This window comes from Lipophrys pholis (genome assembly GCF_963383615.2).
Source record: "Lipophrys pholis genome assembly, chromosome: 18".
Taxonomy (NCBI): domain Eukaryota; kingdom Metazoa; phylum Chordata; class Actinopteri; order Blenniiformes; family Blenniidae; genus Lipophrys; species Lipophrys pholis.
Genome location: NC_137646.1, coordinates 12,488,048 through 12,512,045, shown reverse-complemented (window position 1 = coordinate 12,512,045; position 23,998 = coordinate 12,488,048). Strand labels below are relative to the sequence as shown.

Sequence of the window (23,998 nt, the reverse complement as noted above, 5' to 3'; positions counted from 1 at the left end):
TGTTTCCACTGGGTGAAGCTAATGCTAAAACTAACAGGAGAGGCAGCAGCTCTGCAATATATTCTAGATTCTTTTTTAACGACGAGTGAAACAGGAATGTTTTTACACATCAAGAACGAAATGGTTCATAAATATAGGAATACAACAAGTTGAGAATGAAGGAAAGAAGAAAAAAGAAAGAAAAAGAAAACACACAGAAAAACCAGATAAGAACAAAAACGTGATCACCATCCCATCCATCCAAGTGATAAGGGAATCCATACAGCGAAGATTGAAAAAACAACATCAGCACAGCAGTAAAACCACACACAAAACTCCGACAGCTACTAGTACACCCAAAAGATGAAATAGACCCGGACAACAAATGATATATTAATTCCCATGCAACTCGTGTAACAAAACATGCATTAGGGAAACGGGCAGATCTTTTAATACAAGAAAGAAAGAACATCAAACAGTGTCATGAAGAAACAGCAGGATGCCTCACAAGATCACATAAAGAAACAGCAGAAAAAAGAAAATTCCAAATCAGCCATCACCAATCACTGCAAAAGAAATAAACATATCATGGACTGGGACAAGGGAAGGGTCATAACTTCGAAGGGCAAGAGACACAAACAGTGGATAAAGGAAGTGCACGACCATGAACCAGGACCAGGGGGCCGATACCCTCTCGCAACACCTGTGATCCTTCAGACCATCGGATGGCGGGAGGCAGAATTCAGCAGCTTTGCAACTTTACACTCCTTTTTCTCTACAATATAAAAAACAATGCCACTAAAATGTTCTGTGTTATTATTTTTATAAGTAATCAATGATCAGGGCAAAAAGTAGTTGAGTGAATAGATAAGGCTGAATCAACAACCGGCTCAGTTATCGAGAATTTTCATAGTATAGTTACTGTAAAGTGCTACTTTCTTATTGTATTTGTCACAACTGAGTTAATTAAGTTGTAAGCCAAGCCAGGTCAGTGACGAAGGCCCCATTTACACAAAAACATTTTCAAGTGAAAACGCAACTTTTTCAAAATGGCTCCCAAGGTGCAACTTGCCAAAAACACTCTGACTCTGTCTCTGTGGAAACGATGGAAAACACAACTTTGTCAAATCACTGTTACTGCACACCGCGGCCTTGAGACATTTGAGATTATGTCAGCGGTTAGACGCATATGGTTTTTGTAGTCCATTTATGGAAATGTTTTGTCTTTTCACCACGGCAGACGTCACTAACTTATTATGTCACCTCGTGAAAGTACGGTCCGATTGTCACAACAATGTAATCGCCTTTCCCTAACGCCTTAGGGAATCCTCCTAACACCTTTCCTTAACCCCGTGACATCATCCACGGGGTTAAGGAAAAGTGGATAGGAAAGGAGATAGGAGGGACTATTTGGACGCACCCCAGGTCTCTGTGTCTTTGTCTGCTTCTGTGTGTCTCCCCTATCCCCTAAAATATCCTATTGTCTTGTCCTCCTTATGACAATTACCCTCATGTGCATCACCTGTGTCTTCCCCTATTTATAAGTTCTTGCTGTCTCACTGCCCGATCATCAAGTTTGTCTGATGCAGACACACCCAGCAGTGTCTGTCCCTCATGTTTCCCTCATGTGTTATTGTCATTACATGTCATTACAAAAACAATCAACATCCCCAACTTGTGGTCCAACAGGCTAACTACATCGTTGTCAGCGTTTCTGCCGTTTATGTGGAACCACAAAACTTTTCTGAAATGAAGACGCAAAAACCATACGTCTTCACTTGAAATCTTGTCATGTAAACAATCTTTGTCTCATTCTTCACTCTGTTTTCATTCATAACTGCTGGCACCACACTTTGTTCACATCCTGCTTGGATTGTTGTATTTGTACATAAAAACATCCCCTCACACAGTTTCCAGCCTCTGAGCAAAAATCATTTCAAGCCAAGGAAGCCACTTTTTTCTTTTTTTTTACGGGAACAACAACCACAGCTACATCTGAACCAATCAAATGTAGCCGTGTTCAAACAACTTTCCCCTTGTGCTTCATGCCAACTTATTCTCTGTGAATCTGATGAAAAATGTGATAATGTGCTAACAACAAACAAGGGAGATGACTTCTTTGGTGTACTGACTTTTTTTTCTTTTTTTTCCTCCCCCTTCCTTCCATGTCTGATTACACGGCACACTTGATTTGTCTCATTTCAGGGATGAGCAGGACCGAGATGGTCGCACTGCGATTCGGGGGCTCGGTACCATCAATTCAATTCAATTACTTTTAATTAGCGGAATGGAAAGAAAGAAGGGGGAAAAAAACACAACAACCTCACAGGGTCCTCCAACAATGAAATGAATTACTCATGAGTGAAAGCTTATCAAATCAAGCAGCTTTATATGTGGAGAATATCAAATTCAGGCGCTGGAAGACATATGACTGCAATGCAATGAGTTATACTGATATTTAAAAGGCATGAAATCTCGATTGCATTCAAATCCGATCATGATAACACTCTGGCGGTTATTTGATGCTGTTTGGTGTGTCATACACTCAGTCGACATCTGTCGGCTGTGAGATGTTTTCATTTATTTTCCCATGTCGCCTTTGAGTGGGAATACTTGCATTGTTTTCAAATAAAAGTGAATCTCATTTGATTGATGGTAACTTCAGAGCGCGGCAGGTTTGTTCAAGACAGGTCTCTGAAGTCAGCACTGAAGCCCCCATCCAAGAGAGTTTTCATATACGAGTCGTCAATGTGTCAGGTGACATTTTGAATTTGAAAGAGGGGCTTCTTTACGAAGGAAGGACTCACTTGGACAATTTTTGTGAGTTTTTTTGGTATGTCGGCTTGTGAGCTTGTATCACAACGGGGTTTAACCCATTGCATTACGCTAAAGTCTCTTACTTAGTGAGCAACCAATGAGCAAATTATTAACTACAACCACAGAACTACCAAAAACGACAGTTGGTAGATGGTGAACAATGCAAGTAAAACGGATATGACGAAAATTAGAAACAATACTGAGATACATCAGATATTTAAATGTTTTAGAGATAATAGTAAAGTGCATTCACCACTTGGTTGTATCCATCCTCCATTTAATGACACTCAATGAAGACAACTTAGGTGTTGTATCTATTGGTTGTCTCACCTTCTATCAGCGATGCTGCTGTTATTGGGGTGAGAGGCATAGTGTGTTGTGGGTCCCCAAGACTTTTATTTGTGGATTGTTTTCGCTATGATATCTGCTCCAATGCTCCAATATGTTTCATAACTTCCTCCACCTCCACACCCAACACTTCATTCTGATCTTTTATAGGTAAACACTCCATTCAGCCACTTCATGGATGCACACAAACAATAGATTTCCAAGCAGATAGTTCTGGATCAGGATCTAATCCAGACAAACCCCTAACTTGAACGCTCATATTTGCACTTGATGCCACTCATGGTAATCCCAACTTTAACCTCCTTACATGGAAATGCAATTTTGCTCACGTTATGCGCCATCTTATAAAACCAGGACCAGTATTGGGAACCATTGTGTTGCTGACTGAGTCAATTGTTAACTTCAACATTAACCACTCTTTAACACAGTGATAGCGAGTCCATTGTAATGTGACTATGTTATTCTTAACAGCATCTCAATAACACACTGCACACATCTACCTGCCTCTCAGTAGGTCTGTTTCTTACTCAGTGACATGTTAATCCAAAGCCACAATCTTTTAATAAGTAATGCATCAAAATTACTTTCTCAGAACTTCTGTTAGTTCCTGTGATGCGTATTAAGCCGGCTGTTATCTTCAGCATCAGAGTTGTCCGATCGCTACAATGATGAATGGTTGGAAACAAAGTGCATCGTCACAGCCGTTTACAGATAAGTGACTAGGAAGAGTACAAAAAAAATAGTTTCCAGGGCTGCTGTCTCTCTGTCCTGCAAACAAAATTATCTTTAGCATTAGCTGGGAGGCATAACTATCACCCACTTCCTTGTCTCATGGTTATCCGATTTCCTTCCTCCTTTGCATCCAAGAAAGTTAATAATTCCCAACCCATTATTTGTAACAACCAGCAGGAATTCCTCCAGTAGCGTCTCGACTGTTTGAGACCAGATGAGCTGGGCTCTTAAGCTTCTGCTAAGCCTGATTATTGAAGCTGGCTGTGGGAGGACTGCCAGTTGTTTTTGTCCGTTCAGTTGTGACTGGCAGGTCTGAACCAACGACCAGACTTCCCGCTTTGTTATATTTTCAAATTAGAAACAAGCATTTGCTAATTAGCAAACAAAGACTTGTTGACTCAATGGTTATATTTATACGACAAGCTGATCTAGAATCCATTTCTAAGGCCAGAGAATCAGATTGAATGAATGAATGATTGAATGAATGAATGAAGTTATCAAAAAGTACTAATCTCTTTTGAACGTCTTTTTTTGAAACATTTAAATTAAAGTAACACGTCATGGTATTGCTTCACCGGCCCTCAACTGTTTTCAATCTGATATTCAGCACTGAGAAATTAATTCTGAGAGGTGCCAATACTCTCTTGACAAGCTTCATTCTCTCACAACACTGCTCAATAAGCCTGTGATTGATGCCACCCCCCCCACATCCCCCCCACCCCACCTCCAGCTTCACTGACTGGGACTGTCGACACACACTGCTCGCCTCTGATGCGGTCGAACCTTTGAGGCAGAGCGTGCTGATGTGCGGATTGATGGGAAGGACTGGGAAAAATACTCCAAAGACATCTCATTGATCGGCGTCGATTGCACATGCGTGCTCAGTCGTTCACAACTGGTTTCTGATTGAATACCCGCAATGACACAGTGGCCACTTCAACATTCCAGTGAACTCTTCTTTTCTTCCATGCATGCCTGATTTCAAATGTTATTTTTATTTTATTTACGTATTCTAACAACAAAAGTAATAGAACATAGACATGAAATAAGGCAGAGGTGCAAAAGCAATACCTGCAACATAAAATATCTAGAAATGTATGAATTAATGTTTATAGCATATCATTTTGTCTGCACAAAACCACAAATATTATGCATTCTCACATGAAACATCGTGCAAACAGGGTGTTAGTTCTCAGTTTCTGTTAATTATCAACAGAAAGTAATTGTGTTCAAAAGCCATCAACAATAGTCTCTTTGAATATGAAGTACAATAGATACACATAAGCATGTCTGCATTGAGCTAAGGATTACTGCTGGATGGGAGACATACGCATGTGTGGCTTATCGCTGTGGATTGTGTTTGATCCTTGTATTCACTTCCACAGCTGGATTTGTGGTGACTTCACTGTTTTTGCTGGCAGGGCCAGTGTATGAAATTATAATCCACTTTATTTGATGTTTTACATGCTTAATTACTGGTAACATGCCATTTCTAGCCAAATTATGTTAAGGCTGATGAAGATAAACAGATGCAAAGTGAGATAATGCCACAATTTGTCACCTGTCAATCAATCACTGTTCCGGGTGGGGGCTGGGGGTGGAGTGTAGGGGTGGGGGGCACTGAGGCTGGTGATGGAGGGAGTATGGTGGAGTAGAGGGACGTTGGGTGGTGGTGGGTCGGGAGCCGGCTGAAGAGTGCCAACCTCAGAACCGTGCTCCACTGCTTGCCTACATGCATTTATGTTGATTCTATTACTTGTGACTGAATTCGATTGATAATGATATCAGGAGTCCTTATCAACCTGTAAACCAACATTAGCTCTGCCACACAGATACAGGGTCTGCATGCTAATCTTTGTTTTTCTAATTTGTTAACTCGCAATTCTACACATATCACGTCAAAGACAACATCACACATGTAACTGAACACCGTCTGACCACTCCAGCCTTTTTACAAAGCACAATGCATTCACATCAACTCATTCTAGAAATGGGCCTTTAACCACTTGATCCTTATGAGGTAAGAAATCCCTACAGTACCCATATTACAAAACAAAGCCATTTTGTGCAAATCTGCCATATGACTATGTTTGTTGAGCTGTGGACAAAAATAGGTATTTCACAATTTGCAGTGAGACTGAGTTGTCAAAAACAGTTCTGACACTTAAAGGCTTTCAATTATATTATATCGTACACCTTAGCTGCCAAACTTCATTTTCACTTTTTACATCTTGTCTCATCGCAACAATCCAATCCATAGTAAGAAATCTTCAGGTCATTATATCTTTGGGTGTTTGTTCCTTATACCTGAGGAAATTTAACAAAAGGAAATACTTATTTAAATAAGTTTTGCGTTCAGGAAGACATATTTATTTAAACAACTAGAAATGCATGGTTATGCAGGGAGAATTATCTGTCTATAAAGGAGGAAATATTTTTCTATACAATGAATATGTCTTTGTACAAGAACATCATTTTGTGTGTGTGTGTGTGTGTGTGTGTGTGTGTGGGTGTGTGTGTGTGTGTGTGTGTGTGTGTGTGTGTGTGTGTGTGTGTGTGTAATACCTATCTATCCTTGTAGACAGTGTACTATAGTCATCTTTATATGAATGCACAATTTCACATTATTATTGAGACTCTTTCACTGTTTAACTCCACGAATTCCTTCTGGATTAGAAAGTAGAATAGACAACAGGAAATTAACTCTTCAACACCATCTTGAGCTACAAACTATTTATGTAACATAAGAGGTAAATGTTTATTTACTGCTTTATGCTGAACATGAGCTTTACGAGTTTCCATTTTAATAATCCATACACTTTAACTGATGTGATTTATATATATTTTTTAAATCTAATCTGTTTCCACTCATTGTACCCTAAAACACAAAGGTCTCTATGCAAATGAAACAAAGTGGTGATCTTGGGAATACACGTGACTCCGGCCAATGAACAAATATATCAACTAGATGAGCATAACGGGCCGAAATGAAGACTTAAGCTGTGACAATTCGTTGACATGATGTGGGACATGATGGGCAGACCCAGCTGCTCTCTTGCCAAGGAAAGAAAGAGCTACAGTGTACGGTGAGGCCGCGGACGTCTGCTAATGAGCAGTGCTGTCAGCCCCACTGTCTGACATAATGAGCGGAAGGAAGGAAAAAGAAAGTGAGAGCAGAGAGGAAAAAATGCAGCCGCTGCTTCAAATAGGCTTCCTGACTCAAATTACCCTCGTTCTCCGCCCGGATGAAGCGCTCCCACTCGTGCAGGTGACACCTATAGGTGCTGCCCGGAGCAATGGAGAAGAGTAACACAAGGCAGCACATACAGACCACTTCTTCAGCCACAAAAAACAAAATAAAAAAAAACAAAGTCCTGGCAGCAATTAGTTTATTACGGTTAAGATCAAATTGATTCTTACTGGAGCTGTTGATTATGGAAGATGTATAAAAAGTCAACTGTGCATTCCTAAAAACAATGATTTCCTTCCAGCTTGGATAGCGAGAAACAACAAGAAGTTGTTGTTCTCAGCAACCTGTTGAAACTTTACTTGAACCGTCAGATCAGCCTGAATCATCTTGCTTGGAAATGCATCTGCATGAATGTGAGTTTACAGAGGTTAAATGCATTTAATTTTATTATTAGTATAGGAGGATGAGGAGGAGCCAGGCCAGGATTTACCCCACAGAGCCCAGTCCCTCCCGGCAGTACAGCCTCCATATCCCTGCAGAGTAGTAGGAAGCTGCAGAAAAAGCCACAAGGTGGCTATGGATTAAGAGGGCAGATCCGTGGAAAAATGCTGCTGGGACACAGGTTGGGGTCTGATCAACCTTGGCCGGGTCGCCTGGGCGAAGGTGTCTGATGTTGAAAGACCGAAAACACCCAATGACACCAGGTTACATCACTGATGTGTCCCAGTGCATCCAGTAGATGTATCTTTCGCCACGTGCTTCCAATGTCAAAACTTGACTATACAAAATATATATTATTTACAGACGTGCACACGCACACACAAAATTCCTTTTAGAGTCATTCAATTGACGTACATTCATTTCCTTCAGACTTTAGTTGTTTATTCTCTTTAATAAAGTTTATTCTCTTTAAAAAAAATACGTATACTTCATTTTCATTATAACATATTCAATTCTAATGTAGTTTTGCTCTATTTTCTGTTATAAAGCAGTTTTATATCTGCATTTCATGTATGAAAAGTGCCACAAAAATATTTATTATATATTATCATTATGACCTACCTAACCTTAGTCTGACCCCTGCTCCTGTATGTAAAGTGCAATATTACACACTAATAAAAATAGATTGCACTTCAGTTTGTATGCTGTCAAGTAAGAATAACTCCAGGAGTCAAGTCATGCAAAAACAGGAGGATTTTGGAATAAGAAATCTGGCAAACGTAAAGACCGAACAAATAAATACTGCAAACCAGAAACAGGGGTAGGATTCAGAAAATAGGTTACAATAAAGCCAGCTCAGGAAACCACCTCACCATGATAGTGGTGAAACAGATATAATAATTGGTCATGTGATATAAACCACTATGTGTATAGATCCAATAGCATACAATGTATATTGTCCAGTATACAGTATATTTCAAATATACTGTATTTAATCAATAAAAACACATTTAATGCAATCTTTTTGTAGTTAAGGTGGCTTATCTTAAATATTTCTTTCATTTAATGAACCGATTAACAGTCACAGTCACTGAAGTTTAAACAAGCTTGAACCGTTTTTTTCTGTTCGTCTTAGTGAGCAACTGTTTGCCTTATAACTATTGTTTTTAATTATCTTATTTTCCTGAACTAATACTGAATTATACTGAAAAGGTTGCGCAAGGTGGTGCTGAAGAAAAGAAACACAGGTCATGTGTGGAGTGAGGAGTTCAGGGCCTGGTGCTGTCCGTGGGGCTGAAACTCCACTCATCAAGAAGGTGTAAGAGAGGAGCTGTCCGTGGTGCTGAAACTCCACTCATTCAGGAGGCTGAGGAGATGAGCCGTCCGTGGTGCTGAAACTCCACTCATTCAGGGGGCTGAAGAGAGGAGCTGTCCGTGGGCTGAAACTCCACTCATTCAGAAGGTCGGGATGAGGAGCTATCCACGGTGCTGAAACTCCACTCATTCAGAAGGTCGGGGTGAGGAGCTATCCATGGTGCTGAAAGTCCTCCCACTGCCTCAGAAAGAAGAGAGGAGGCCAAGGAGGTAAGCTGTCCCAGGTAACAACTCCCCTTTTTTCAAGTCCTAACCCTCTCATGTTATACCAACAGCCAAGAATTAAAAAAAAGAAAGTATTACTGCTAATGCACAGAATTGATCCAAGCGATTGATGTATAGCCACTAATTTGTAACACCAGGAACGGAAATCAATAAAAACTAAAACAAAAGTATTGATTCTAATAATACAATATAGGAACGTTGACACATTATAAGGCCAGGCATCGATGTAATGCTACTATCTGTGGCATTATTGCCTTAGTGATTGATTACCATGATGAAATGAAGTAAAAGAGCTACAGAGCTGCTGTCCGTCTCTGTCCTACTCACAGTGTAGAACTTTCTTAAATGGAGATGTTTTGTTCGGGGTGACCACTAGAGCAAGCGGCTGTTGTTCGATTGGCTCACAGATCAGTCACTTCCTTGTCTTTAGCCAATGCCGTTATTGAGTGGGATTCGGATACTACAAATAAATTCTATTGGCTTTGACGGTTCGATAGCAGTGTCAATCAGCCGAGATATTGCCCTGCATACCTGTGTCAGCACAAAGAGCTTTACTCACACACACATATCAGACATATCAGAGTGTAGAGAGATCTGTTAGATTTAAAGATGGAAAAACCCAAAACTGTTGTATTTGGATTTAATTGACACCAGTAGCCACATACATGAAAAATATATAGTTTGGTACATGAGAAATATGTGCCAAAGTGGCCATTTTGTTGATTCCATCTGACCAGTCTGAACCAAAACCTCTCTAATGTTGCTCTACTTCACTCTATCAGAATCAAACTTGGCAGAGGTTGTGTTTAGTTATTATTATGATTATTATTATTAAATTTACTTATTGGCTTGGGTCACATCTTTCTCTCTCTGTCTTATATATATCCATCCATCCATCCATTTAGTGTTATTTTAGTGTGATTTGTTTTATTAGTCTATCGCTCTATACTGTAAATAAATGGACCATAAACTACTTTAGTGGACTAAGAGGATCTCATATATTCACTCACAAAACTATCTTGAGTTTAATTAAGATTCTTGAGTTCCCTGAGGATATGCCCATATTCTTTTTGTTACCTTAACAAATTCAATCGTCTGCATACATTTGTCTTATCGTGCTTATAACCTGCAATACTATTCTCTAATTTTTTATCTATATGATATTGTTTATTCATCTATTTGAAACATCATACATCTTTCATGAGGAGGGCACATAAATGAACTTGCTAATCCGTGGAAGAAAATGCAATGTTGTGTGTATTTCTTTCATGAGGATGATCAAATGGAGCTGGTGGACCCGCTGTTTAGTTTTACATAATATACTAGAGGACTGTTTGAGGAGGTAGGCCGCCAATGTTGGAAAGAGTAAGACAGATTTTTGCAGTTGTTTGCATTCTCAAACAGCCACTGATATGCCAGAATGTCTGGTTTGATACTGTTAACCTATTAGAGGCTTGAGGTACTTTAAAGTAAAGCCATTGAAAAGAAAATTGCGTGGTAAGTTTTGTAGGAGGAAGTGGCAAATGTACTTGTATCTCAATAAAAGAAAGATACTTGTTAATAAAAAAAACAATCCTATAGAATTTATTCAATGTGATCCAATAAAAGTTTGTGATTATAAAAATGGGTGAAAGCATTATATTGCGCACAAACACAACTATAAGCTATGCACAGAAGGGCGAATTAACAGCCAATCTAGATTCATGCAACATTTACACAACATTGTTTCAAGTGAAATGCGTCGCTTTTGTGTTTTTGTTTCAGAACAGTTTTGTGTTTAAATGGAAACGGCAGAAATGCTTAATAATAATGAAAAATTCTGAATTGTAGTTTTAATGTAGGGGCACTTGTTTCTTTTTATAAAGAAGTCATATACACACAGATACGTGTGCTCAAAGAACAATACCCTGTTAACATTAACAATGACGAGTACACAAGCATTTGTGTAGACTGATGACCAAGTTGAATTGCTATTGTAGTGACTCTCATCAATAAAACTACAAAGTCCCATGAGAAAATGAACTGGGAGTCGTGACACTCTGGAGGCTGCCATTGTTGTTTTTTGCCATCTAGTCATGCATGCGCAGAAGGACTATTTAGTAAGCCCGTGGTGTACAAGTGCAGCAGCAGCATTTTCCCTCGTTTCTATAGAGTCAGAGCCGGAGCATTTTCGAAAAGTTCCACCTTGGAAGCCATTTCCAAAAAGTTGCATTTTCAGATGTTGTGTGAACAGACACCTAAAACACAACAAAAACACTTGAAAACATTGTGTGAACAGGACCTTTGTCTGCTTGCCTTCATAAATACTGAATACTCATTCTATTTCCCAGATTGCATAAGGAGTTAATGCAGTTTTCTTCATTGCTTTTTGGAAAGTTGCTGTAACTCTACGATACGTTTAACAACTTCTTCCACCAACACCACTCGTGTCATGGTGTCACATTTCATTTTGTGCTGGTTAGGGGTGCAGCACTCCATCCAATTACCACATTGTGAATGCAAGCAAACAAATATTGAATTGAATGTTGAATTCCCGGCAGATCGTTCTTGTGTAAACACTGCCTAATGTCAGCGAAACTCCAATTTGAATATTTCTATTTGCATGTGATGTCATGTAATGATTCTGAGTTTATCACCCACGGTCTATTTGTGAGTGCGCGCTAATTAGCACCGTTTTTATACAGTATCTGTGCAAATCAGGTCATTTGACTCCAGTAAGATTAAGAATTTACAGAAAAATTTACACAGGCGCATTTACACATATACGCAGAGAGTCACCACAAACGATGATTCCTGAAAACTCCGGCCACAGTGGAAATCTGGATCAAATCTGTGTCTCTGTTTGCATCTAAAGGGGGGTAGGTGGATATTTACTTTACGATTTGTGACGTGGTGTTTTTTTTCCCGGATTCCAGTTGGCTATCATGGCTTCATGCTTCTTGCTACACTGCCCCCTACAGGTTTGGCATGCTCATAGCAGCTCTGAACCAGGTATATGTGCAGATATGTGTAAATGAAGATTTATTTTTTTTTTTTAAAGGTACAGGGGGGAAATGTCCGTTTTTGTAAAAAACCCAGGTACGTGTAAACGTGGCCTAAGTGTAAGGTCACCCTTTCCCTCTGTTCCTCCATGAAATCTGTCTTATCATTTGTCTCCTTCTCGTCTGTGTGTGTTTGTGACGTTTGTCTGGGTGTCTGCTGCTCATGTCGTGTGTCAATTACCCTGACGTGAATCACCTGTGTCTCCTCCCTTCGCATGAGTATAATGCCCTGCCCAAAAGAACGTAAAAACCACACAACTCAATAAAAACCAGCCCAAATCTCAGCCTATGTAGAAATTCTGTTGAAATCGTAAAACTCGAATGTGTGTAACAAAGAACACGCCATAAACACACAAATGCACACAATGAACACAGTTAAAAGGTAATGGAATTTGGCTCCCCAATTAGGGGATACCCGCCATATCTGGCAACCCTGGTCAGCCCGTGTAGATTCATTTTCAAATGGTTATTAAATATGAGCCGACAAAATCTGAACATGAGGAGGGAAAGAATAAGGACAATGAAGAAAAAAAAGCACAGCTTTTAACATTTTGGCGGAGCCGCTTCCTCCTGCGTGTATCCATGACGTCAGTCACACGTCAATGACGAAGCAGTTGCATGTAGAAAAAGATCAGAATTGGTACCACAGAGGAACGAGGCCTGAGTGTAGTGTGGAAAAAAATTTGACTTGGAGCTTTCACACGGCCAATACACAGATCAGATATGGGTCACATGTGAGCAAAAAAAAATCAGAACTGCGTCTCATCTCCCTGCAGTGTGAGCTCTAAGTGCTCCAAGATCCTCCTTCCCTCATGTGTGCACTGCCAGATCGTTTAACTTGCTCACATGTAGACATCCAGCCAGTCCTCGTGTGATTTCCTAGCGTTCCTTGTGTCTTCTGTGTTTTTGGACTCTCTCGTGCTCAGCTCTTTTTGGATCCTGTTGTCTCTGGTTTGATAATAAACCTTATTATTTGAACTCAACCTTTGGGTCAGTCTGCTTTTGGGTCCACCATGTTCGTGACAATCAGTCACAATCGGGAAAAGGGAAACGCTACAAAAGAGACTATGACGGAAAACTGTAAATGTAACAAGGCAAACCCTTCTTTATTGTATATACATATATTTTTTTTAAATGTTTTTAGAATACGTGAGTCAGCATTTGGTTCCTTTCGGCCACAAAACTAACTGGTACCAGACCACCAAATACCCGGAGATGGTCAGTAAACCCAAAGAGTTTATCCGTGGAGAAAAGGAACTCATCGTTACAGAATATAACAGAGAAATTGTATTTCAAATAGAGTGTTTTCTGAGGTTCTTTACATTTTTAGATTCATTTTTGTAACATCCAGGTTGTGGTGGGAAGGTCGCTTGAGTTTACAATAGTAACCATTTGGATCCAAGAAGAATGTTGTGAGCCACTTCTACATTCAGTTGACTTTTTCTTTCGAATGGATCAAATAATCTAATTTGATTCATTTGGCCCATTCTGATTGAATTGGGATGATCGTTAAACTCCAAGATTTGGAGCAGTACGCCACGACAGTCCTGGGATCCGTCAGGTTTTTCACCGACATCGTCATTCTGGATTCATGCTCCAACTGCTCGCCTCAGGCAGACGGTAGAGGACCTGAAAGGCCAGGACAAACAGACTCAGAAACAGCTTCTACCGCAGGGCTGTAATCAGACTAAACAGCTCATTCCAGCTGAAATGAAAAGTGCAATAACCGATTGTTCTCCTTTGAATTTCCACCTCTTATATATTCATAATGTGGTACATGTTATTTCTAACAATGGCCATTTTACTCTGGTGAAGCTGGTCAATGTGGTAATGTCACAAACAGCCTCACATCTCAAAGTGCAAAGCATTGTGGGATTGATCCACCGATTGAACAGAACTGTATTCTTATAAACCTGCATATTAATAACGTTTTAATGGGATAACATGATCTCTCAGTCAGAAAACATAATTGACCAGCTGTAAAGGCTTGAATAAATAATGATTTAGTAGGTGAATCACAATCAAATGTCTGAACAGGGTTTGGGGATGAAGTATTATTTCGTCTTCATGTCTCCCGTGGGATGGAACGATTGAGTGAGCTTAAGAAAGGTAAGCAAAAAACTTCAAAGACACTAAAGACTTGTTAAATAAAATGTTACTTCCCACCTCTACTCTCAGGTCTGCAATATATATCTGCAATACCAGTATCCGGTCCGGAGTACTCATACTCTCTGATACAACCGTGCTACATGCCACATGCACAGTTTCAGGGCTCAAACACCAGCGATGCTACAACATGAATAAAGCCTAACTGACTCACTGACAATGAGCTGGAGTGCGTAGCAACCGACAGCGAGCTCGGTCTCCAGTCTGCAGCACGGATAATGCAGTTTGTAGCGTCTATCTAAGTAATGTACTGTGGGCTGTGAGCCTGTCGGAGGTGTGTGCAGCGTTGACACAGAGGCTGTGTTGAGGTGGTTCCTGGCAATGCATCGCCTTCGAATATTGTTTTCTTATAGAGTATGAATTATACTTTATGGCATTTAATCAGTACTTGTATCAGTACTCAGTATCAGTAAGTAGCTAAACTCATTCTATAAAAAAAAAAATGGGTTTGGTGTATCCCTAGTGTTTGTTTAGTTTTTAAAAACTTTATGTTGAGACGACCAGATCAAACACGTCATTGACACGGATGGATAAAAACTTGTGTTGATGAGTATGCATTGTGAAATTTAGGAAGCTTTGTTTTATCAGAGCAGGGATCGTTCAGAGGATAGAGACGCACACTTGGGATCAGGAGTTCACAGGTTTGAAACCCACAGCCAACGGGTTCCCTCGGCATATGACCCTTGACTCCGATCAGCTCCCTGGAATGCCATACTGTGGCTGCACCAAAAAAAAGAAAGAAAAAAAAAGTAATTATAGCATGATTCATTTAGTTTGCCAGTGTGATGGACCCTTGGCCCCTCTTCTTGAGCACAGACTGCCAATCGCTGCACGGTGGAGCAGTGGTTCGCTCGCTCTGTGTGTGCGTGTGGGTTTCCTCCAGTTTCCTCCCACAGTCCAAAAACATGCATGGGAGGTTAATTGGTGGCCCGAAATCACCCGAGGTGTGAATGTGTGTGATTGTCTGTCTTTCTGTTTGTCCTGTGATGGACTGGCGACCCTCGTAAACTGGGACCGGCTCCAACGTGTCGCAACCTTGCACAGGATTAAACTGAATAGAAGATGGATGGATGGAAATTTCAATCAAAGCTCTGCTAAATCTTCTAAATTACTCAAGATGTTATTTTCTGCAAGAAATGAACCAGAAATGGTTTGTTTGGGGGGTTTTTTCCACAAAAAGGGGAAATTCCAAGTCAATGCTGGGCGAGAAATGAACGAAAAATCAATCCTAGAAAGCAGTTTGTGGAGTGGTGTGGACTTGTTGTATGCGTTTTTTCAGTTTGCTCCGGTCTTCCTCCTGCAGAGTGAAGTATCCTCCTGCAGCCGGAGCGGGGCGTGCCTCTGTGGGCGGCTTCTCGTCTTCCTGTTGCTGCTGCTGCTGATGCTGCTGCCGCCGCCGCGTCTCCTCATCCTCTGGATGCAGGTGGAGGGCCGTCAAAGAGCGCGACAGCATCCACCGTCAAAGCGCGTAGCGCTCTCTTCACAATAAAACGACCGTCCTTTGCGCGCCGGCTGTTGGAGTTTTAATATGAAAGGACAATTCTGAAGTAGCATTTCCTGGTTTACTGTGCGCTTGACAGTGGGGGATGCAGGTGGAGCTACACGGCCAGGACCGTTCACATCTGTCTTGAAGGAGAGAGAGGTGGGGGGATAGAAAACCTGCGTTCGAGTCCGCTTTGGATAAAAAAAAAAAAAGAAGAAGCGCGGAACTACATCCACGCTTCACACAGGGATATTTACAAACCTCCTCAAGTCTGGAGGATTATACCGAAAGGATTGCCGCAAAATACAAGTAAGGACTTTTTTCTCTTCTTTTTTGCTGTAGTGACCGAACGCTCCTATGTGTGTGTGTGTGTGTGCGCGCGCGCGCTTCCCTCAGCTGTAAGGATTTATGCCTCTTTAAAAAGGCTCTCCAAATGGTGACAGGTGATTTCGGATGCAGAAAAACAAAATGTTAGAAAGGATACAGTTAAATAGCCCAACAGTGCATGCTTTGTTCTGTAGAGGAGGGGGAGCAGATGATGCGTAATGGGTCAATTTTGGGATCTTTAATTTTATTATTTTTTTGTAGGGGCGAGTGGATTTGATGTCTCGTTGTTTTGTTTTTTTTCTGCGTCTGACATGCTGAATTGTATGGTCGGAAAAAGGAAAGAAAGAGATGTACATGTATGTTTGGAAAGCCACGCGTGACAGCAAAGTGTGTGGGAATCCAGAATGTGATGTAGGGAGAAATAAAGCGTGCGCAAGGCGGACAGGAAAGTCAGTTTGTGTGTTCCGCTGAGGCTGGAGATGTTTACGCAACGTCCAGACGACTCGGAGAAGGTTTATTCTCACAGGTTCCGACACTCGTGAAGCCCCGTGGTATGGTTTCAGGATGAATGCTTGGATTAAAGAGAGAAGAGAGACGCGCTGTGTGATCTGTTAATAATGAATGTCGCCTGCTTTCTTCAACACTTCACCTTCACTCCGACGAAGAGATTTGTTTGAATTTTCTCGCAAGGGAACCGATTCTTCTAACTGGATCTGTCATTATTTCATAGAGCATATTCCTCTTTTAAAACCTTTAAAGGACAAGAGATAACACCACCGGTGGCTATAGTTTCTTTACTGAACATCTGCATTAGATTTTGCGCTCGCCGATGCGCCTTAAGGGCCATTTCAGAGTCTCCTTAAGCAGATGGTTATTTGTTAGGAAATGTACTCTTGGATAAAGAAAAAGTGCGTAGATATTAAGGGATTAAAGTCTTGGGAGTTGTTGTTTTTTGGGGTTTTTTTTTCCTTTTGTTTTTCACACTGCGACTGCTTACGACTCCTGCGCCACCGTGTCGCCAAACGCCCACTGGGGCGCGTAACGGCGTCTCTCCACAAAATCCCCCCCCCCATATGAAACATATTTAAACAAGTCCTACAAATAGGAAAACCGGTTTTATAATAAGGTCGGTTTTAGTTGATATGCCCAGCGCAACGGTTTAATCGGAGCCATCAGGGCGCGTGGAGAGAGGAGAGAGGATGGAGTGTGTTCTTATAACGAATCACTTTCACTGAAGCCCCCCACCATACAAAATATATACCTGAGTGTGTGTGTGTGTGTGTGTGTGTGTGTGTGTGTGTGTGTGTGTGTGTGTGTGTGTGTGTGTGTGTGTGTGTGTGTGTGTGTGTGTGTGTGTGCACGCGTGGGGCGCGCGCTGATCAGTCGTTCCAACCCAAGTCTCCTGTTTCCTCATGTCGCAGTGTGTGTGTGTGGCATTAGTGTATAAGACAAGATGTACTCAATATTTATGACCTTGTGAAATATTCTACACATGGAGGATGTTCCCATTCATCAAACTAATCAAAGTTTGATGAATAGGGGGAGTCAACCAGGCCCTGACTGACTGACTGACCTGATTCCATTCAGGTGTGTGTGTGTGCGTGAGTGCGTGTGCGTGAGTGCTTGTGTGTGTGTGTGTGTGTGTGTGTGTGTGTGTGTGTGTGTGTGTGTGTGTGTGTGTGTGTGTGTGTGTGTGTGTGTGTGTGTGTGGTTTTCTGGCTGAATCACACCGAAGAAGGTGGTGTTGCTCATTCAAACACACGCCGTCTATTATTTATGAAAAAGAAGCTGAGATCAACCTAAAGGACATAACTCAGGTCCGATGTGTCTAAAAGCAGAAGAGGATGAATCTCAATGGTGCTTCTTCAGTTAAGATGTGATAAGGCAGTGACTTTAGCACTTTAGGGATAGATGTAGTAATGCTTTTTTTAAATGCTGTATTGTCTATTTGGTAATGTCATATATGTATTTTAATGTGTTTTTTAGTGTGTGGTACGTTTTACATGTATTATAGTAACTATATATGTTTGTGTTTGGTGGTATGGTTTTACCCCGTGAGACTGCAGATGGAAACCTGGCATATTTACAGCACCGTGTGTTCGTTCATCAATGTGCACTCTCCAATTCAAATAGATTAATAAGTGAAATGTAATGAAATGAAATGAAGAAGCTAGTCAACATAATTCATCGTTATATAGTGTAACATGAATGTCTCTCCCCCTGTTTCTACCTATTTACAGTTGATGTGAAGCTATTTTTACTCATCATTATGTTCAGAGCAACATTTTTTGCACTGTTTTGATGATAAGTTGCTACAATTCTTTGCCCAATTCTAAAACGGAGCCGACTGACCGTAAATGATCATGAATATCATAGCTATCCCACTAATGAGAAAGTCAGACAGTATTTTAACCATAGATCCTCACATGGTGGATCCTCACATCCACACTGCACACACTGGATGTTGTTCAGATTGGTATTCTTAAATTAAAAAAAAAAATAATATGTATATATATATATAAAATGCATAACCAAATGCATCTAGTCCATCTCTGCTGTTTTTAGATTGGGTCATTCAAATTTTAAGTTGAAGGAGATCATCAAAAATATTGAGCTCAATGAACTCAAAACAGAAGTTCACAGATGTAAGCTTACATTGGTTATTTCAGGAATGACAGACGCTTGACACTTGATCCCACAAACTGTGTTTATGCATGCGTGAAAAAAGGAGGTGAAGATTTGACCTACGTGACTAGCACATCCTCCAAGTATTTACCAAAACCAATCAGTCAAATCCTCAGTCAATCAATCCCCGAAGGACACAGGGAATAGTAGTGTGGTGTCGAGTTTTCTGGTATTTAAGTGCACTAACTTCATATTCTTGCAGTTTTTAAATCACAATTGTAGTTCACATGACTTAATTGGTTTAATTACTTTGAGTGCTTCAGTTTAAAAGTGTTTTCAAAAGAACTTCAGCAACACTTGACCACAGGGTCAAATATATGTGTTTTTTTTTTTTTTAATTGCTGCATTTTTATTTTCTCAACATAATTTTTCATTTTTAAATCTAAACTGGCAAAAAAAGGAAGGGGGGAAATAAAGCTCCCATAAACGAACCCGCCCTCGGCTTACTTTAATGACTTTAGCTTTAGAAATACCTGAATCGCTCCTACTCCCTTTTATAACAATACACAGAGTGCAGACACCTCTGGCAGGAAATGGCTCCATATATAGTTCCACTTTTGTTCTCCGAGCTTTCAGTGCACTTCATGAAGGGTGCTTAACGTTGCCTTTGTGGGTTGAGATGACTTATAATAATTGCAAATTCCTGTGCAATTTGAATAATTTCTCCAGACCTTTTTTTACTGTTTGTTATTCAGCGAAGGCAAAAAAAAAAAAAAAAAAAAAAAGTGGATCCGAGGTCTCGCGCTTCCCTTTGTTTTCGCGCTCGTCTCTCTGACACGAGGTTGCGCGCAACTTTCCGCCAATGCAAATCTCTGGCTTTTCAACTCAAATGCCACCGTTCGGAGTCGGCACACAATCACAGAGCCATTTGTCTATCATAGACTGGCTTGTTAAAAAAACACTGTTGCTTATTGTGAGAGAGTGTTTTAGGTAGGTGTGCTCTGTAGAGACAAGGTTGTAGGAGTTTGTGTCTGGGGGAGCGTTTGATGAGGGAGCTGCTAAAATATTCTGTCTCATATCCTTCCTTACAGTACTTAAGTAGTTTCTGGGTGCACCTTTACTTTATTTCAGTTTTTACATTTATTACCACTGTCACTTTCACGTCATTACATTAAGTAGAAAACAAATTATACTTTTAAATTGCAACATTTTAAACACAGCATATTGACCCGTGTCAGAGAGTTTAATATATAACAAAAGTAGTAAGCATGGAAATCAACAGCGGTTTTACTTTAATGAGGTATATACAATAAACAACCGTCAGAACATATTTTAAGCAAAACTCAATAAGAATTGAGTCTGTGGAACAAACACATAAGTTGACACAGACTGACTAAAACCAAACCATCACCTTATTCATGTTTTAATACAGAAGCAAGATCAGCAGAATGTTTAGAAGCTAAACCTCTCCCAAAAATCACAATCTAACTTTGCTCAATCAAAATCTAAAGACGTATGTGTGATAATGGTAATATCTTTGTTCCACACGCCTCATACATTGCAAGTGGAAATGTGAAGGCATGTCCACCCACTGGGTAAAGTAGGACTTTCAGCTACACTTTACAGCACCGCGCTCCGACCCGAGAACCGCAACGGAATAAGCGCTTCATACTCGACCTACACAACTTCAAAATAAAAGTCAAAACAACGTATTTTCAAAACAATCTTCTCCCAACCGAGCTTGTACTTTGTAAAGAATACTGGATCCACATGCGCAAATGACATGGCGATTGTAACTGACTCAAACGACCAGTGGAAACTCCGTAAAAAGAAATAGAGTGCATCACTGAGAGAGAGAGAGAGAGAGAGAGAGAGAAAGAGAGAGTAAGAGAGAGAGAGAGAGAGAGAGAGAGAGAGAGAGAGTGCTGATACAGCCACAAGGCCGTAACTTGTAGAAAAAACAGGGGCGCCAAGTGCGATATGGAAGTACTTTGGCTTCAAAAGAAATGAGCACGGTGTCTCTATCAACACAGAAGCACCACTGTGCAAACAGTGTTTGAAAACATGTCTGGCCAAGGCTGGAAACACTATTAACCTGGCTAAACACCTGAAGGACAAACACCCAGTCCTGCATAAGGAGTTCAAAGAACGACAGGAAATAACTTATATACCCATGAAAAAATAGCTCTGGGAAAACATTATGCTATTATAAATATTAGTATTATAAATATAATATAATAAATGATATCAAAGAATATAGTATGAAAATATTTTATTTTAGCCATTTAATGTTATAAAGATTACTGCATAGTAACCTACCATTTAAAGACATTGGTCCTACTTAAGACAGGCTGTATCTAATGACATTTGTTGTGTTTTTTATTTTATTTGGGAAAGTAGATCGAAAAGTATCGAACTACATGGTGGTATCGGTATCAATACCAAAATGTTGGTATCGTGACAACACTAGTCAAGAGTCCCGACCAGTCTCAGGTCAACGTTTGGAGCAGCTGTCACTTTTTTTTTTCCCACCCTTAAGTAAGTACCTCCATCCCAATCCACGCCCACCCCACCCCCACTACGCCTTTCCCACCCCCTCCACTTTACTACTGAAGAGACGGCGGGAGAGTGAAATTGGAAGAGAAAAGAATCAGAATAGGTAATCTCCCTGTAATCCCTCGCACGTTGGCGAAGAGAGCAATCTGCCTCATTAACTCACTCCTCTGCCGCGCGGTCCTCATCCATCTTCCTGTCCATTCGTCCATCACACGCCGTCCCAAGAGTAGGCAAGAAGAGCGGTTAACCCTTTACATCCCTCATTCAAATGGACAAATACAATTTGAACCCTACGCGCCGGCTGGTGAATATTTCAAGACATAAATATTGTTTCTCAAAAAGACATGGCTTTATCAATGATTCCTTAAAAAGATTTGACAATCTTGTTTTTACTTCCTATACACTGTTGAGTACAGGCATTGAGGGCGGCACAATACGTGGAATTGTATCGTTATTGCGATACGAACACCAAAAACGGATATCTCGCACAAGACTAACGGAACTGGGTAAATCGTGTTTCCAGCTGATGTGCATTCAGGCTCGTAAAAATTCAAAATGATCGAATTTTAAATATGAACGCAAAACAAGGTGTGATTAATTCACAAAAGATGCACAGTTCATTCATGAAGAATGGTCCATGACATCATCTAATGCACAAAGGCAATAACATGATCTACTTATGCAACTGTATTTATCATTATCCCAATTCTTTACGACATGTTTGAGTCCGACACATAAAAGTGACTATTTCACTTTGAAGCAAAATACACTCTTTTGTCATGTATTAACTGACTTTCATTAATAGTTATGCATTATTTTCGAATGGGAAGGAATACCAAAAAACTGGAGTTTAGGGAAGAAATTAATGGCCAATTCCTTTTATTCATGTTTTACCATTCAAACAGTCTCAATGTGGCTCATTCAGCATGACAATGGTAAGTCCAGGGCTCTTTCAGGGAAGAACAATTTCTAAGACATTTTCTTGAGTGTACCCTGGCTGCATGTTGCACAGTGGTGTAGTGGATGGCGCTCTGGTTGGTTTGGTTCTGGTTGTAAGCCTTCCTGTGCAGGGTTTGTGTGTTCTGTTCACACCATGCTCTGGTCCGACCCACAATTAATTTTTTTTTCACACGATGAACTGTGGACTTGTCCAGAGTAATTCTTGCCTTTACAAAATAGTTGGATGCGACTCTGGATGGGATGGATTCACACACTGGGAGAAACTTTTCCAGTTTAGAACCTTTGGATCGAAACTGGAACCCACTCTACCAACTGAACCATTATCATTGAAAGAAGTAAGAATAGCCGGAGGACATGCAACCTTTGTTTTTAGCCTTGTAGCCCATGATTAGACGGGACATTCATAGCTTCCTTTTTTTTTTAAAGAGGTAAGACAAGCCTCTCATGTGTTTCCATGAATGGAGTTGCAAGAGAAGAAAAAAATGGCTCACAAAGGAAAAAGAGAGGATAGAACAAGGCCTATTGATTGGATCACGTTACACCCTTCCCCTGCTGTGTGGCCAGGGAGGATATCTGTGACCAGACTGGGACTAACATAAGTGGCTCTGGCAGTACATTCATTACAAACTACTTTAAAGTCAATGCATCTCTCGCTATACGGCGGGAGCAAACTAGTCATGGAACTCCTCTGGTTGATTTCAAAAAAGCTTTGCTGTTGAGCACACTCCTTTGTTTTATTTTTTTTGGGGGGGGGGGGGGGGGGGGGGGGGCTGAGAATCATTTACCACTTTCTTCACCTCAAACATCGATTAATTAATTAATTCAGCAGAATTTAAATCCTTTTTTTTTTTTAACTCATTTATCCCTTCAACATCTTGAAAGTATTGTAATCCTGGCCTTTTCTTCCTATGTGAGTAACCCTCTGAAAAGCAGGCTCTGCAAATGAATTAATGAAGACGCTCTTTGTAGCTGCCAGTAAGAGCTTGATTTGCATATCGCCAGATTTGAACATGCTGGAGAAAGAACCTTGGTGCTATAGTTTAGGTAGAATTTGTTTAAGAGAAATGAAAACAATCAATAATAAATAAACCATTTGTAGGTCTTTCTCATGTTCTTCAGAACCCCCACTCAGGGATCATCTATCAAAGGCCAGAGAGGCCTCCCTTTTTCTCGGACTCCTTCTGGACTGATTCACGTTGCCGCTGCGTCTCTTTAGCACCTGCCAGCAAGGTGGTTAACCTAAATTACTCCTGAGCAAAGGCAGCCGCTGCGTCTCAGGTTTAAAAATATCACACCTACCTCCCCCCCCTCTGTTTGGAAGGACACGTTCCGGACAAAACCCGCTGACGTACTCCCACCGCCGCTCGTGATTTATCACCTGCGACTTGACGACAGTTCTTCCACCTCTCGGACTCCGTACATAACAGCGCCGGCCTTTCGCATAGCAAAATCAAACCTCGTTTTTAACTCTTTCTCTCCTCCACCCACCCCATTCTGTAGTAGCGTGTGCGAGCTGGTTGGCCGTGAAGGGATGCAATTTTAAAGTGGAGCATGTTACGTAACAGGGATATGGGACACACACACAAAAAAAAAAACCCTGATAGGAGTTTTATGCTCATAATTGAAGAGTGGGTGTTAGTAACTAATCCTCGTGCAGTGGGATATCACTCATCCGCACTATTTCCAGTTTTGCATAATCGTGCAATTTGTTTGCGTAAGGCTCGCACATCCAAC

The 23,998-nt window shown here is 40.7% G+C and overlaps 1 protein-coding gene across 1 annotated transcript in view; it reads left to right on the top strand.

The window, feature by feature from the left end:
- Positions 1-15,884: 15,884 nt before the first annotated feature.
- The window catches only part of LOC308123695 (neurexin-2-like), a 105,863-nt gene continuing 97,749 nt past the window's right edge, over positions 15,885-23,998 (top strand). Inside the window, exon 1 of the mRNA XM_080486316.1 lies at positions 15,885-16,105. The gene's annotated coding sequence lies outside the window, so the exon portion shown is untranslated. The remainder of the gene's footprint in view (positions 16,106-23,998) is intronic.